General features: G+C 40.2%; 1 protein-coding gene across 3 annotated transcripts in view; it reads left to right on the top strand.

Annotated features, from left to right (window-relative positions):
• Positions 1 to 18,704, top strand: part of SMYD3 (SET and MYND domain containing 3) — a 440,651-nt gene that overhangs the window by 361,196 nt on the left and 60,751 nt on the right. The window lies entirely within an intron of this gene.

Below are 18,704 nucleotides of genomic sequence, written 5' to 3' on the forward strand. Positions count from 1 at the left end.
ATGAATGTATTCAAGGTACTTTAATATATGTTTGGAATATATCTGCATTTTTTCATTCTTTAATTTCACTAGCAACTCTTTGCACTTCAGTGAGTGCTGCTCCAGATGTTCTTCTAGGGGCATGTGTAGTATTAAAACCAGACTACAACACTATGTACATCTAAATCTCAATGTGGCCCCTTCAGTGAATATTTACATCTGGAGACTGGAGCCACAGACAGACAAAACAGACATTTCTACTATAGAAAGAGTGTTGGTAGTTTTAACAAATTAATGCCTGTAGGGGCCATTGTTAGGTTAGCACAACAGTATTGCCAGCCTTACAGCCTTAGCTAGCTTCTTAGGGCCCTTTCCAGGGGTGTTTTGTTCTTTTGCGGATGATTCATCAGGTCCAGGGTCAGCAGCAACCACAGGGTAACTTGCTGCTAAGCATCTTGCATGGGACTCACCCAGGCCCAGATCCTTACTACTGATCGACAGCAGTCACTCCATGAAAGACAGTGTGGTGTAGAGGCTATGGCTGCCAGGGAAGAGAAGGAAAAGAAGTGCTACTACGCTATAGTGCTTAAGAGCAGCAGTCTCGAATATGGAGTTTGATTCCACATGTGGCCAGCTGGGTGACTTGGGCTAGTCACAGTTCTCTCAGGACTGTTCCTGATGAACAGTGCTGTTAAAGCTTTCTTAGCCCCACCTACCTCACATGGTTTCTATTGTCGGGAGAGGAAGGGAACAGTGCTTGTAAGCTGCTTTGGGACTCCTTTTGGTAGTGAAAAGTGAGGCATTCTCTCTCAGACTACAGTTTATAATATGTTGGGGGATAAGGGTAGAAAGACTGAAAAATGCTGGGCTTATGTGCAACTCCAAATGCAGGTTTTAAGAAACAGAGAATCCTTTGTGTACATTGACTCCCAGACTTTCAATAATGGGAAATGTTCTGCTTGTAGAGTCACCTCTGAATTCACCATTGGAATGGAAAGTGTTAATGACAAGATTTTTTTAAGGCAAAAGCTAGCATAGCAGTTCAGAGATATGCCCCAACTTCCCAAAGGTAGGGTGGAATATAAATCCCATAAATTAAATAAATTAATAAATGGGGAAATGGTTCAGACTTATGCAGCGGCACCAGCTATATAATACATATACAGTGCTGTATTTTAGTTCTGAGAATGCTCTTGGTTGTGGAGAGTTCATACACACTTTTGAGAGCAATACATCCAGGTAAAATGATAGCTTTTAATGTTGAGCACAAAAGATTTTTGGAGAGATTCTAACTAAATTCCACCAAAACCAGAATCCATTGATTGATTGAAAAACACTATCAAGAACTTTATGCGGCTCTGGACATCTCTGAAACATGCCAAGTAAACTCAGGAAGTCTGGATAATCTTCCCCTATGGCCTACTGTTCAACTTTCTGAGATCCAAAATTTGATAGGTACATTGCGGCCGGGTAGGGCATGTGGATTTGACTTAGTCCCCCCGGACCTAATTAAAAGAAATGCAGAATGGTGGGCACCGGTATTGGCCAATTTATTCACGATAATTGATTCTAACTAAATTCCACCAAAAACAGAATCCATTGATTGATTTGGAAGTTTGCAAATGGAGAGTCTAGGGTTTTACCTGACCAAGTGCTCATATTTAAAGAAGATGGATTCATTAGATCCAATAAGACTTTGTCATAAATCTGCCCAAGATTGGGGTAGAGCAGGCTTTCTCAACCTGGGTTTCATGAAATCCTGGAGTTTCTTGACAGCACTGGAAGGGTTTCCAGAATGGTTGGGAGTTTTAAAAAATTGTTAAACATTTAATGTGAGATATGACCATATCCATCAGGCATTTGGTTGAGATCAACTGTTCCAACAACATTCACCGGGCCTTTTAAACCCCTCCCCAGAAACTGAACTGACCAACTTTTGGGATTCTTAGTTAACAGGTTAATTGTTACTACCAGTTTTTTTGAAAGTTTGACTCACCCTTCACTCCGAGAATGGCAAATGATAGGCCTGTAAGGGGTGGGAAGAGAAGGGGCCCTGTGTGGATGTATGCACAACTATATTTCCCAACCATTTTCTGCATGGTCACATAGCTTCTGGGGTTTCTTGAAGCCTGAAGAATGTTTCAGGGGTTTCTCAATGGTATAAAAGTTGAGAAAGGCTGGGGTAGAGGAAAATGATAATACAAGTAGGTAATTCTCAGTTTCATTAATGAAAAATAAACTACCTAGTTTTTTCTTGCAAAACTCTATAGAGCAGGCTTTCTCAACCAGGGTTTTTAACTGACCCGTCCCACTCCTCCCAAAATGGCCAATTATATGCCTGGAGGGGATGGGAAGGGAAAGGTCCCCAGGTGGACTATGTTTCCCAACACAGTCGAGCCATTTCAGGGGTTTATTGAAGCCTGAAAAATGTTTCAAAGGTTTCTCAATGGTAAAAAGTTGAGAAGCCTGCTATAGAGTCTCATGACATTCCTTGTTGCTTTCCTTCTCTTATAATCAGGAAAAATAATTTTGTCTACTGATAAATTCCCTCTAGATCTAAACTCACTGCAAAATATTTAGTAAAATTTTTATGATATCCTTTCATCAAGCTAAAATTAAGGGCCATACATGCTATACTGTCCTTCAGTTGAGAGCCTCCAGTACATTCTCAAGAACTCTTTACTTTTTCATAGTAATTAAGGAAATTCTCTAATTACCTGTCTAAATATATTCCTATAAACTGGATGAGCTCAGTCAAAATATAATGACAACCTGTAGCATTTCCTAGTGAAAATTATAACCTGTGTCTTCTCAAGGTTGAATTTTATTACAACTCTCTGCTTTTTAAAATGCTATCAGACTATCTAATGCAGCCAAAACCCAATTTCATACTCATCACGGTTTGTCCTTTGCATACATCTACTGAGTTGTCAGTTCAATTACTGAGATTTCTCTACAGACTGTTACTTAGTAAGTTACAAATTTTATAAAGTTGTCAGTTATTTTATATATGTGCAATACGTTGGATAAACTCTTCTCTACAGATTTAAAATATAAATATAATAAATAAATAAATAAAATATATTTTAGTCCTCCAGCTTGCAGTATGTATCTCTTTTCAGACAGACTGGAATGAAACCTATCATTACTATCCACTATAGTCTCATGTTGTTATTGTTGTAGAGGACCGGCCTTCCTGTCCTCTACCATTCCCAGGAGTCCATTTAAGTTTGCACCTACTGCTTCAGTGACTCCATCCAGCCACCTCATTCTTTCGTCCCCTTCTTCTTTTGCCCTCGATCACTCCCAGCATTAGGCTCTTCTCCAGGGAGTCCTTCCTTCTCATGAGGTGGCCAAAGTATTTGAGTTTCATCTTCAGTATCTGGCCTTCTAAGGAGCAATCAGGGCTGATCTCCTGTAGGACTGACCGGTTTGTTCGCCTTGCAGTCCAAGGGACTCGCAAGAGTCTTCTCCAGCACCAGAGTTCAAAAGCCTCAATTCTTTGACACTCGGCCTTCCTTATGGTCCAACTTTCACAGCCATACATTGCAACTGGGAATACCATAGCCTTGTCTAAATGCACTTTTGTTGGCAGGGTGATGTCTCTGCTTTTTATGATGCTGTCTAGATTTGCCATAGCTTTTCTTCTGAGGAGCAAGCGTCTTTTAATTTCCCCATCTGCAGTGATCTTGGAGCCCAGGAAAATAAAACCTGTCACTATCTCCATTTCTTCCCCATCTGTTTGCCAGGATAGTCTCATAAGTAAATTCAAATATGCGACAATTTCTATCACAGCTGTTTTCTGAGACCCTGTATACATGAATTCATGTTCCTTCGCTTCTAATACTGTTTTAGTAGTTTACTTGTATAATTGAAGGCAATTCTGTAAAATATTTTTCAAGGCAGTCATGAGTGCAAGGTGTATTAAGGTATAATAAAGTTTGAGGAGTGTCTGTAATTCATTTTCTTGAAATGAGTTAGCATGGGAGTACTGCAGTTTATTTAGCATTGTACAACTTTGAAACATTGCACTTTCCACAAAATGAACAAAAAATAAATGCCAAAGGAGTAGTCATATTGGATTGCTGCACCCAAAATAAAAAAAGGTTCTTGTGTTAACAAAGCATAAGTAGAGCTGACTTGGCCAGATGAAGTACTATGTTCACTTGGATGAAAGATTTCTACTCAAAGCTGCAAACAACAGAAGGGCAGAGGAAACAAAGAAAAGTTTCCAAACTAAATTTTCTGCTCATGCCAGACACTTTTCTCAATGGATTAGAACATTCTGGCATCTCCCCTTTCCACTGCAGCATACTGACCTTCCCAAAATGATCCTCCAGGGGAACAGAGAACTAATGGGAATACCATGAGAGGCAAATCAGGTATCTCACAGAAGTTATTTCAGCCCTTCCATTAACGAAAAATTTAGTCTTCATCCAATCCAAGATGCGTGGGTTTACATTGCAGAGTACAGATTTGTATATTTACTTAAAGTATTTTTGTTCCATTTCATTTTCTTGATCTTAAGAGAATGCAAAAGCAAGTTGCAGGGGCATAAAGCATAACACTCCATTAACAGTAAAACTCACAGAGATTTAAAAGCACATCTCCAGATGATTTTACTTTCCTTAAAATGCCCTGTGAAAGAAAACTGTATTGCTTGTGTTACTAAATATAGTCAGAAGAAAGCAAGACTATTCAGACCACTCAGGGAAGGTATGGGTCATTTCCAACTATAATGTATTACTAATATGAACCACTTCCAACCTTTGTGTACCATTTCCAAGTTCAATGAATTTGAACAATGTACATAGGTGGAACAATTACTGTATGCTTTGCATCTCAGTGTATGTCCAACAAGAATGCTTTCTTCTGCTCCATCTTGGTCCACTTTTCTTAAGGAATATAACTATAAACCTTTGATCCAAACACTTTTAGATGATTCAAGATGGGGTTGTGACTATATCACAGTTCAAATAGTGTACTCCTTGCACCTTTAATATGTAATGTGTTTTGTAGGTAAGTAGCACTGTTGATTGCTTCTCCCCAGTAATTGTCAGGTAGCTCTGCCTGAAGGAACATATATCTAGACATTTCATTTAGAGATAAGTTTTTCCTTTCTGCTACACTATTCTGCTCTGGAGTGTATGTGATGGTAAGCATATGCTATGTTCATTGGTCAGTCAAATAACTCTTCATCTCATGTCCCATGTATTCCCCTCCATTATCAGTGCAGATTGTTAGTGGTTTTCTTTGAAATCTTTTACTGATGATAGCCATGTACACTTTACATTTTTTTAGCACTTGACACTTCTCTTTAATTAGGTAGGTCACAGTGTATCTTGAGTAGTCATCAGTAAAGATAAGCACATATCTATTCCCACTGGGGGTGGCTTTTCATTGGTCTACAAATATCTTTGTGTATCGGCTCTAGGAGTTGCTTCATTTGGCTTGTGCCATGCTGCTCATCCCCTTTGTTCTCATATACTGTACACACACTTTTCTTCAGCAACACTTTTGCTCATAAGAATTCCTTTAGTTAAATTCTGATTAATTACATAATTGTTCTTATTTCCCCATCACCGGTGCTGCATTGTGACTGCATTGTTTTGCAAGGGTTACTTTCTGCATATAGGTTTCAAGAGAATACAAATCCCAGCTACAGTTAATTATTATTTTTAATCTAATAAAACATCTCTTCCCAAAAGATGCTATCATTTGTTTCTTTGCCAGTGCTCTTACAGAAGTATGATTATTCACTAGCTTTGGCATAAAGGCATGTTGTAATGAGGTACCTTTGAGATTTCACCACCTGGAACTTTGCATTTTATTGTCTCACTGCCCACACCTTTAGCCCATACAAGGTGTTCATCTGCAGCACTTAATTTCCATTTCTTTTGTTCATATAATGTTTCATATAAATCTTTGTGAGCACACAAAGAGCACTGTGGTCCCAGAATCTATAAACCATATAACATTTTGGTGTCTCCAATTGATAATATAAAACATTTCTTTATTGGCCGCTGAACTTTTACCAGAGCTTTTTTGCTGCTGTTGCCCCTCCTTATTTGGGAAAGGCTTTTCTCTGGTTAGCATTAGAACAATTCCTCCTAATATGGCATTATTTTCCAAAAGAATGCCAAATTATCTCACCTTTGTTATTTATAATCAAAGTCATTTGGCTAGTCTCTGATTTCTTAAATTTACCTTCAGATTTCCTAAATTAAATTTACCTTCAGATTTCCTAAAGGGTCTAGAGCAGTGGTCCCCAACCTTTCTATCACCGGGGACCACTCAGTGCCTTTTACTGAGGCCCGGTGGGGGGGTAGTTTACTCCTCTACTCTCAACCACTGCCCTAACTCTCTCTGATCGCTATGGTAATGTTTAAACATCCCTTCAAAATAAGATACAGACACGCCACAACAATGAAGTGTGTTGTAAAGGGCTGGGGGGATGGAGTAAAGGGCCGGAGGGGAGAAGGCGGCCTTCGGGGCCCACCTCCAATTAGTCGAAGGACCACATGTGGTCCACGGCCCACAGGTTGGGGATCACTAGTCTAGAGCACACCCTTTCTCTGCAACCCAAGTTTTGCCCATGGAAAATAAGATCATCATTTGCAAGGATGTGCAAAATGTCAAGCCGCCTACCTGAAGAGCTGGCTGCTGAATTTAAGTAAAATGTAAGCAAAAACAACAAATATTATAATGATAATCACATGCATGAAAACAACAGATTTACTAGCATCTCCATTAGTAAGAAAAACATTCTTAAAATATCTGGCTAAAGTTTTATAGAAATGTCACTTTGTGTTGTTTTTTTAAAAATATCTTGAGATTGTTAAATGGAAAAGTTTTCATATCTTGTTTATAATTTCAGATGAGGAGTATTCCTTCAAGCCCTTCCATTAAAACAAGATTTCTATGGTCTTTGAACCCACTATAAATTTATGTAGTAAATAGAATTAAGTGAGGAAATTGCAGATTCTTTGCCAGTAAAGAAATACTTTGTTTTGTCTTCAAATAGGTCATTAAATGCTTAGCTTTCCCAGCAATTACCCTCATAGAGAAAATTATGGTATCATATTGCATAGAATGTGTAAGTCATCCTCTTCATTTTAGAAATCCACCTCTTAAGTATCTGTTCTTCCTATTTGTGATAATGAATATCATAACCACACATGTGAAGCATTTCTGTGATGTCTGGCAGCCCAGTTCACCATCCCTCTCATGTGCTGTGAAATTAGTACAGCTTCCTGTGAAGAAAAAACAAAATTATGCTTACATTCATTGGGGAGTGTAATGCAGCTCTAGCTTCACCCATTTTTGCCTAGAAGTTGAGGATTGTTCCTATAAATGGAGCAAGAAAAACCTACACAGTTAAGTACAGTGCTTTGTGCAGCCTCAATTATTCCTCCTATGGTGTCCTTCATTTATGGCATCTGTTGTCAGTTTTATAAATTGTGGTATGTAAAGTTCATTGATTTAGGAAGAAGGCTTACATCCAACATATGAGGATCTTTACGTGCACTGTAATTACTGATGGCATTAAAAAGATGGCTAACATTTTGAATAAAGACAGTCCATAAACCAACCGCATTATTTTGCAGCAAAATCTTAAACAGCCAAGAGTTCTTTCTTGTTTTGCTTATTTATTCAATGTATGTGCTTTTCTAAAGCAGTATTCTGTTCCAGAGGCAAGGAATGCTAGGCCTCCTCTAGTAGCTGCCTATGGTACTGGCACACCCACCTCCCCCCCCCCCACACACACACAAAACAGGCCTGCTAATAGCACTTGCTGGGACTAAGGAACACTGTTTCCTAGCAACTACAGTCCGATTGCTAGAAAACAGCAAGAATAAGAGAGCTTGCTGAGGTGACATAATTTGGGTGATTGTGTGACATCTGTGCTGCCCATCCTGGAGAAGATGACTCTCTAGAAAGGCCCGAATATGTGTATGAAGACTATTTATAAAAATGAGAAAGCTGCTGTAGCACATTAAATCATATTGGCCTAGTGCACACACACGCAGCTTACTGCAGAGAATCTGAGTAGTCAGGCCTTTAAGTTTGACTTTGGATTCTGTGCCTGCCTTACACATCATTCTTTTTTCTTTGGTATAGTTATTCTGTAACTACAACCCAAAATTGAAGTTTTTCTTACATGGGGTTAGAATATCACCTGTAACGTTGGAGTGGGGGTGGAGGGGACTGTCCAAAGGTATTTAAAAATTTACAAAGTTGCGCTACTACAGATGTGGAGTAGCATCAAACAAGTGCCTTCAGTTTAAATTCTTGTGGTTCTGCTCCTTGAATGAAAGGAAACACAAATGAATCAGGGAAAGATTATTTTTTAATCCTGAAAGTGGCCAAACCATTTTTGAAACTGACTAGTATAGTCGTAGCCTTGTAGTGAATTCTCTGGCCCATTCCGCACAAGGTCCAATGTGGCAAATTGGTTTCGGAAAGCAAAAGCGGAATTTTAAATAGTGGAATTCGGCGTAACGCATACCTGCCTTTGTAGTGGGATCCAGTAGCGTTTCAATCATTTCCCACAGGTTTCCGGTCTCGGCAAAAATCGCTAGAAAGGAAGCGATTTTTTCCGTGCTTTGTCCCACCCCTGGCCGTCAATCAAGCGAGCAGCCAATGGGCGGTTGTTACCATGCTCCGGAAAAGCCCCTTTGCCTTTAAGAACAGGTTTAAAAAAAAAAGAAAAACACACGTTGCAACAAATATGCCTTGATTCCTTGCTTCCTTGCTTCCTCCTAACGTATAGACCAGGGGTAGTCAAACTGCGGCCCTCCAGATGTCCATGGACTACAATTCCCAGGAGCCCCTGCCAACATTCGCTGGCAGGGGCTCCTGGTAATTGTAGTCCATGGACATCTGGAGGGCTACAGTTTGACTACCCCTGGTATAGACCCATCTAGCTGGCAGCTGGCGTGTGAGCTGCCGATTCTTCATTGCCACGCTCCCCCAAGTGAAAAAAAAATCCCCCCCATGCACGGGTGCGATTTTCGGCCGAAAATAAAGGGAACTTGCAAACGGGGCTGTGTTGTGCCTGGTGACTTGAGGCAAGCTTTAAAGCAGCTCTGTGGAGGGACTGCAGCCAGAGAAGCCTCGCTGGGTGAATGAAGACTCGCCGGTTCGTTGCTCTTCGCTCGCTCTGAGAAAAAAAAATGGCGATCGCTTCGCCGGAAGTTCAGAGGAGACAGCCAGGGGGAGGGACTTTGCTGAAACCGCAACAATGTTAACACGCAGGTCTTTTTCGCTAGTGTTGCAGAATGCTTGCAAGAGAGTAGTGCTTTTCGGAGGGTGAATCCACTTTTTGGGATTTACCTAGAAGCGCTTCAACGAATCGCTTTTAGCGGGACTGTTTCAGGAGTATGGCAGATTGTGTACGACGTCGTGCATAACTGCATATTAGTAGCGATTACAATTTGCTACACTCCTGTAATATTGAACTTGTGCGGAATGGACTTCTGTGTTATCAGCAACTGTAAAAAAAAATGGGGAAAGTCACCACCACCCTCTGCCATCTCCCTCTTTCACTGCCAGTCTTTCCTTCTCTCTCCCCTCTGTCCCTCCCCTCCTCCCATGCAAGCACAACAAGAGCTATTACTGTTTTAAAAAGGAAGGAAGCCTGGCGCTTTCTGCAGGATTCTGGGAAGAAAAATGGGGATGGGGGGGGAGGGAGAAATTTTCCCTCCCCACATAGAGGGGAGTGCAAGATCTGACCAAGCATGTGCAAAAGCATTCAGTAGAAATGCTCAGTCCAGAACTCTAGCTCACAAGTCCCTCAGCACCCCACACATGCTGAAAATGCCTGGATTCTGAATTGTATGCCAGGACTTGCAGTAGGGGGAGGCAGCAGGGGTGGGTTTTGTTTGTTTGTTTTTGTTTAGGAACAAACAAAAAATGCCCCAGGTGGCTTGGTGGTGCCGTACAGCACCATGGAGCCGCCTAGGGCATTTTTGTGTCCTTTCTGGGACACTGTAGTCAGGCCAGGTCAGTGAAGGAGCCAGGCCTGGAAGGCCTGGTTCTTCCCTGCCACAGAAGCTTGGCCCTGCATAGGCCCTGTAGGTATCCAGGGCAGAAAAGGAAATGTCCATGTTCCCTTGCCACAGAGCAACAGAGGGCCTGAACAGGCCAACAAGCCCCGGCCAGCACCAACTTCATGCGGAAACAGAGATTAGCCCCACTGCCAGATGAGCACTGGCCAAGGCCTTATTCCCTGTGCAGAAAAGGTATGAATGACACAGAAAGCCCAGGAGTCATTTCTAATTTCAAGATTCAATTGTCAGCATGCCCCTTCTGCTTCATCTCCTTTCACTTGTAAGATTTATCTTGATCACAGTCCAAATCCTCATGAAGAGCAAACCTTGACAAATGAGATTCAGACATCAGTCCCAAATGTAGCTTACCTCTCCTGATTGTTGTAATGCTGCATTCTCCAAGGGCGTTGGTCACACAATGAACATGAATAAGTTGGAGTGGGCTGTGTTGCCAAAGGGATTCAGGAAATAAATCATAGGTCATGTAAATAAATGTGAGCTCAATGAAATCTGCCAGAAATTCAGATTTACAGACTACTTGAAAGGAAATCTGGTGTTAGTATGGCATGCTAATTTGGCATGCTCAATATATTGAACTGCTGACGCAAGACTGGAATACAACATTCTCCTGAGGGTCTATTCTTTTAACCATTTAAAAGAAACAGAATCTCATTACACACAAAACCAGAAGTCTAGGAAGCCATATACATCTTTTGGTACATGTTTTAAGCAGGCAGTTTTGTCTCATATGAATGCATTTTGCTATTATTTCAGTTTGCTGGCCAGGATCTAGGTATATTCTGCATAAGTGTCTGGAACTCAGTGGGAAAGTATCTGGTTTGTATGCAGAAGGTCTGAGGTTCAATCTCTGGAATCTCCGGTTCAAGAACAGACAGTAGGTGACATGAAAGAGGTTCTTAGAGGAAGGAAGAAAATTTGGCCATAAGCAACATGCTTATGGTATTCTGTTTGTTTGTTTTGCCCATTACATAGAAACAGTCCCATGTTATATAGAATTCTGTGGGTAGAAATAGATGCAAAAATTGCAGCAGTTCTCATACTTTCAGTGATTCCAAGGCATGAACCATATGATGAAATAGAGTTACAAAAGCTTATTCTGGAATAAATTGTGTTACTTTTTAAGGTGCCATGAGACTTGATTTTAGGAGCAGTTAGCAGAGTTCGCACTGACGTATTATCCATTTATATATCCTACTAGAATTATCTTTGGTATATTACCATGTAACATATCATTGATAAACTAAATCATTATTTGTCAAAATAGATTGTAGTTTGGATATGTCCAAAACACATATAATAAACCTCCTTGTCCCTGACCACATCTCCAACAAACATCAGGTATTTTTCTGTATTTTATTGCTTATTGAAGAGATGTAAGATACTACTGTAGAAGTATTTTGTTGTTGTTGTTGTTGTTGTTAGGTGCGAAGTCGTGTCCGACCCATTGCGACCCCATGGACAATGATCCTCCAGGCCTTCCTGTCCTCTACCATTCCCCGGAGTCCATTTAAGTTTGCACCTACTGCTTCAGTGACTCCATCCAGCCACGTCATTCTCTGTCGTCCCCTTCTTCTTTTGCCCTCGATCGCTCCCAGCATTAGGCTCTTCTCCAGGGAGTCCTTCCTTCTCATGAGGTGGCCAAAGTATTTGAGTTTCATCTTCAGGATCAGGCCTTCTAAGTGTATTTGTTTAGACTCATTGGGATTAGTTTTGAGGTGACATTTTCCCCAAGTTGTTTCCATTCCTGCACACTGAAACCAATTTATAAAGATACCAAGTACTTCTTTTTGTGTGATAACTTGAAAATCATTTTGGCAGGTTGACTATACTGAAAGAGTGACCAACCAGAACTTCTAAAAATACATGTGCCTTCAGTTTAGGATGAACATTTTCAAGAGCGGCGGGCTATAAATCCAGTGACTGAATTAATGAATTAATTAATGATACATGGAGGGATCCGATCTTCCTAGCCCGGCCTCAACCAAATGCCTGGCTGAAGAGCTCCATCTTTCAGGCCCTATCACTGTTCCACAGGCCCTGTAGAACTGTGATAGATCTGCCAGGGCCCTCAGCTCTTCTGGGAACTCATTTCAGCAGATTGGGTCCTGGTCCTGGTGAAGATTAGGTATGCCTGCCAGGGACCAGAAACAACCAACAGATTCAAACCCACAGAGTGGAAGGCTCTGCAGGGGGCATAAGGAGACAAGCAGACCCTCTGGTAAGCAGGGCCCAGGCCGCGAATGTTTGCATAGATAGCAGTTCCAAATTCCAGTATATGTCTGTCAGGTCCAAATAAATTTCACTCTGCATTGTTTTATGTATTTTATTTTTATTCACCATATATGGGCATGATAATGGCTTATGCATCCTGATGAAATTAATCTAATGGTTCAGCTCCCATAGTATGATAGTGTGAATCAAAGGCCACTTATCTATTAGGAGGAGAAAGGTGAATGGGCTGAGTTTTCACAATGTACTGAGCTAATTAACATGGGAAGTAATGTATGGAGAGTACTGTGAAAATGAGCCATGGTCTAAATGAGAAACAAAGCATGGTGGAGTTTCAGAGGTATTTAGAATGAGATACATCCATTTGGCTATGTAAATATTTTGGTAGAAGCATCAGACTTCTTGAGATATGACTCAATTACATGGAGGTCATTAGAACAGTGAGAAATACATAGCTGGCATTTTTTCTGGTTCAGCTGCTTAGTTGAAACACAGCTCACATGATAGATTAGCTCAATAATATGCTTATATTGCTCTAGATGCTGCTTAAATACAAATATTAAACGCTGAAGATTGAATTTCTTTAGACGGTATTATGATTTGTTGTTCTGCAGGTTCATTTGCAGAAAAAGCAAGATGGGATAAGTGCAAAACGTCTAGCTATAGTAGGGTTGTTGGTATGTGGAAATGTGGAAGAAAAAAGCTTTCTTTAAAGATAACAGTTGAGTATCGCTTCATATATTTTGTGCTCCAAATATAAATTATGCACGGGCACCTTCTCTTAGTATTTCACTTTTTATTTAAAAAGTTGATCCTTCTCAAAGAGTCTCAAAGCAGCTTACAATTGCCTTCCCTCCCTCTCCCCACAACAGTCCTCATGTGAGACAGGTGAGGCTGAGAGAGTTCTGAGAGAAACTATGACTGGCCCTGCAGGTTTCATGTGGAATAGTAGGGAACAAATCCCAGTTCTTCAGATTAGAGTCCACCGCTCTTAACCACTACACCACACTGGCTCTCAGTGTCTAGCTCTTTTACCTCTAGACACTGTAAATATGGAGGTATCATTGATTGGGCTTGTTCAATAAGAAGTACTGGATTTAGATTGTTTAAAACGCAGCGGCCAGAGTATTGTCGAGGAGGGATACAGGGATCATATCACCTCAGTGCCAAAAAGATCTGCACTGGTTGTCCTTTGTTTTGGGGCACAATTCAAAGTGCTGGTTCTTACCTAAATGGTTTGGGGGCAGGGTAGTAGAAGGACCTTTACCTCCCATACAGTGTAGCCTTCTAGTTTAGATCCATGTCACAAGTCCTGCTCTCTGTGGACTTGGCCTCCAAAGGTGAGGCAGGCAGCAACCAGAGACAGGGATTTTTCAGTAGTGGCACATTGCTTGTGGAATGTCTTTTCTTGGCTGATTCCGCACTAGCAGCGCTGCTACTGGTGCATTGTAGCAGAACACCATGCTCCACCACTTCCTGTGTCCAGATGGGGGACTTTTACCGTGGTGAACTTGGTCCACCCTGGATTTTTTCATCCCAATGATGCAACGAGCATGGAAAGGTTCCACCATGGGAGGGAGGGGTTTATTTGCAGGAAGGTGGGATTGCATAAATAAATAAATCCTTTCTTAACTCCCCACGATGATGATATAACAGTTCCACAAGATATTTTAAGAGGGCTGCATATTTTTTAACCTATAACTTTGCATTTCTTGTACCTCCCCTGTAGTCTGAGCTGGATCCCACAACAATATTCTGTAATGCTCTCCTCTTGAGTAAGGCACTTCCCATCGATGCAGGAGACTGCTCTTCTTTGATTCAACAGGAGGCTCTCCTTGTATCAGAGGACAGCACTGCCATTAGTGAAGCAGAGATGTAAGAGACAACTTTATAGCATAACATTCATGACAGTTGATGAATAACCATTGTAGACAGAGCCTCTACCGCTTGATAGACAGAGCCTCTACCGCTTCTGAAGATATAAGTCTACCTCAAGAGCAAGGTCATAATCAAACTGCAATGTCAACTAACAGTGCTGAAAAAAATTAATAATATAAAATCGGAAAGTTTAGGTAATTCAGGGAGGAGCCAGTCAGTTGCATTCAACACTAGAAGAATATCTGCAGAATTGGTCATTATTAACTGCTGAGAATAGTCCATAATAATTATCTTAGCTCCAAGTGCTTTGTGGTAATTAAAGTACTGGCTCTATTAAATGCATAAGCAGACCTTAGGCCTCCCATTTGTTTGTAGCTTAGTAATCTCAGCAGCTGTGAATATCCAAGCCCTTGATAACAGTCTTAAGCTTTTCAGTTTCCTAGGAGAGGCTTTCTTGCCAGTTTTGTATGCCTGACATAGCCAGGAAGTGAGGTCCATTTATTGGAAACTTTAGATGCAGTTGTTGAACCTTCTTGTGGATGTTTCAACAAGTGATTACTTGCTTTCATTTCTACATTTGCCCTGCTCCCAAAAGACCTTTGTATGTGCTTGTGTATGGAGCAGAGCACAAATAGAGGCATGTTGAACTGTATCAGTAGAGTTTGTTGCATTTTAAACTCACAATGAGACAATTGCACGGTTCCATCTCATGTAAATGCACCATTGCTAGAGAAAGAGTCAAAACCTTCTTGTATGGTTCTTGGACTTTTCTCTTTCATTGTCTAAAGTACTTATCAATGAAAACTGGAACAACTGTTCTTTGTCACAACTTCCTAAAGTAGAGAGTATGACTTACATTCTATCCCTAGTATCTATGATATCTCCATTTTGTATTGTCTTAGATAGCAGGAGCTGGAAAGGACATTGTTTTTTTATATACAATTTTTTAAATTTTCATAAAGATAGAAATATAGGATGCAATACGAGTTATTAATACAAAAGACAGTAAATAAAATATAATAATCGTTTGAAAATATACGACCCCACATTAACTACACAGTGATATAAACTTTTGCCCAAAACTGAGTCTAAGAGCCATCCACATTTCCACTACATTAAAAAGAAAAAAAGGCCTATTTAGATATACAAAAGAAAAGTTGTTATTAATCAACTTACTTGAGAGATCGTAGACCTCACGTTAACTGCTTAATACAATCAAAGAGCTATCCTGGCAGATATTTCTAGGTTTAAGTTAGATGCTTAACATTAAATATTTCTTGTAGAACAGTATGAGTTTTGGCCCTGTATCAATACCCTAATGAAGGGAAAGGAAAGTAGGGCTTTGCCTTAAAGATGTACAAAGAAAAAAAATTACAAGAGGATTTCATAACTTCTCCTTATCCTTAATACAGATACATCTACAAAACAATTTATACTTGACCCATTCTAAGAGCCATCCTGACAGGTATAAATTGAGAGCTTTGCATTTTCTACAGATCAGTGTGAGCTTTGGCCCTATAACAATACACCAATAAAGAAAAAATAAGGGGGGAAAACCCCATTTTATATTTCCAACACTAACGATTATATTACCTATATGCCTACAAAGGAAAAGAAACAAGAGAGAGAAAAAACACTGCTTCCCCTTTTTCATAAAAATAGCAATGTAGGATACAGTATATGTTGTTAATACAGAGAATAGTAAAGTTTCCAGGTTTAGATTAAATGGTGTCCTTATCTGGGCTGCAGAACTCTGGCATCCCCTTTTCCGTCTCCAGAATTTCAGATTTCTCTTCTACTGTTGGTTTTCCACCTTGTTTAGAGCTGTCATCAGCCACTGTTATTGATCCATCATTCCTGTTAGAGACTTCTTCCTTGGCATCTTGGATCTCCTTGAAGATATGAATTTCAGATTTCTCTTCTACTGTTGGTTTTCCACCTTGTTTAAAGCTGTCATCAGCCACTGTTATTGATCCATCATTCCTGTTGGAGACTTCTTCCTTGCCATCTTGGATCTCCTTGAAGATATTTTTGACCAATCCTTCTGTAAATACTTTGAAATCTTGGGTTTGTTTCTCTATTAGATAAGCCAATCTTTTTAACATAGACATGTTTTTGACTTAAAAAAAAAAAACAGCCGGCCTCTAACAATTTTACAAGTGGCCAGTAGAGGTCCTCTGTTTATCCTCTGGCATGTGACGTATTAAAGTCAGTTAAGGCAGATATTCTCGTGCTGGAACAGAGCTCTCGTGAGATCTTCCCATTCACAGCTCTTATCTCTTATCTCCGAAAACTAAAACAATTACAATAAGAGCTTTTGCCAATTAATTTGAGTTGATTTGAGTCCTTCTTCTGTTTAGTTAGGAGAATTAGCCTGCCTCATAACGAGGTGGCTTCGGGCAGAGCAGAGTAAGAGGAGGGGGGAAACAAAGGGCTTTGATGCGGGAAGAGAGACGGAGAAAAAAAAAACGAGAGATACTTGCAGTAAATGATGTTTTGGAACTCAGCCGATGTCCTCCCCTCAGTTCACAACGTTCATTTGCAGTAAATCATCGTGTAGGGTTGAAGCAGATACTTTAAGATTAAAGAGAGAAAAGAAAGTCCGAGATAGAAAATGGCAGTCGTCCTCTGGACCTGGAACGCTGACAGCCTATAATCCACGGAGATATACTCCCTAAAGGATTGGAGACGGCCCCAAGAACTTCCTGGGTAGAAAGGTGAGGTGGGGTTTGCGTACCCCTCCTCTTTTCTGCCAATTGCTTGCGCAATTGACCCGTCAGGCTTCAGAGATAGCAGAGCAGATGCCCTGCCACCCTCTCAGAACGACATCTTTAGCCACACCCCTGGAAAGGACATTGTTGATGGTACCTTGCTTGTAGAATGACCTTCTCCTTGAGGCTGTCCTGATTACTCTTTTAGGGGCCAGACCAAACCCTGTATTTTGCCCCAAGCTTTTAATTAGTGGGGTAGGGTTTTTATTATTTTTATAATCTTCTTCTAGCCAGAAAGCAGTTTCAGAACAGAATAAAACCTCTCCTGGATCATACCAGTGGTCAATCTAGTCCAGTATCCTGATTAACACAGTAGCCAACCAGTTCCTCTGGAGGTCAAATAACAAGATACAGAGGCCAAGGCCTTCTTTGTATGTTGCCTCCTGGCACTAGCACCTACATTGCTGTTCTAAATGATGTGGTTGCATCAGAGAGGGAAATTCTTTTTTTCTGCTGCAGATGAAATACTACCACAGGTGCTCCCTTCTGGAACCTTTAAACACCTGAAGATTGAGCTGGGATTTTGTCCCCCATAAAGCCACTTGGAAGACTTCTATTTCATGAATGTCTTCATGCAGTGCTCTGGGGTGAAATTAAATGTTGGCTGTACTGCAGTAATTTTCTGTAATTCCTACTTCAGGATCACTTTGCATGTATAGCTCGCTTAATCATATAACTTGGCCCCAGATTTTTACAGCAGAGTCAGAGAAACAATGTATTTGTGTTTATTCAGATAGACAATCAGTTTGAAAGGCAAAATTGCCTGCTCTCAGGCAGCCTCTCTTAGCTACTTTATATGTACAAGATTCAAAGAATGATAGTTTTGTACTCGACCTGAAAGATGAGACCAGCAACTAAAATCAAATAACTACCCCTCTTGGTTAAAATGGCTTGTTATCTCATAAAAGTTTGCAGCCTAAGCTTCATCTTTGGTTGTTTTGAGCAGTATGGGTGAAATTAAATCTCTCATTAAAATCATCAACTTTCTACATATTTAGAAAAAAGTGGCTCCAACTGCATTTAACATCATGCAAACTTAATCCAGCAGTATCCTTTCCTGCATAAAGGATTTGGGGGGGGGGGGGAGAGGAATGGTATATTGTGATTGGGGAATATCAAAGATTTCAATATACCCAAACTAAAAAAAAAAGTGATTTTTTTTGTATTTGTTTTTGTATTCCCCTAGTGGCTTGCCTCATAGTGTGAAAGTGATCAGATAGCAAAGATTTTTTTGTACAGGAAAAAGTAAATTTTTAAAGATAGCAGAATGGATCATGTATGGAAACAAGAAATGATTCACATTTCTATTGATTGCATGTTAATTTTTATGTTGAATGTGTGTGGTTTTACAGCAGTCTTCCATTTCATTAAGCAAAACAATCTCAGCAGCAAACTGATAACTAAAGTCAGACTGTAAATGTTTAATTTTTTAATATTCTGCATATTTTACTCAAGGTGGATTAGCTAGTGTAAATCAGTTCAATAGGATGAGGAGATTCTGATAAACAATGTAATAAGACTAGGATTTCATAAAACTGAAAGTATTAAACAATGAAAGACATAGCTCTACATAAGTAGAAAATAATGTATGACAGCAAGATTAAACCATACAGCAATAGATAATACATACTGATAGTAGAGTCCCGAGTTCTGTCCTCTCTACTAAAACGTCTTTGTGAATCATTCTGTTATTATGCAGCCCTATTCCATTATAAACATGTCTTCCTGAACAGTTCTGTTTCATCAGGCAGCCCATTCCACCCTAGTCCTGTTA

Source organism: Paroedura picta, chromosome 1 (assembly GCF_049243985.1).
Source record: "Paroedura picta isolate Pp20150507F chromosome 1, Ppicta_v3.0, whole genome shotgun sequence".
NCBI classification, from domain to species: Eukaryota; Metazoa; Chordata; class Lepidosauria; order Squamata; family Gekkonidae; genus Paroedura; species Paroedura picta.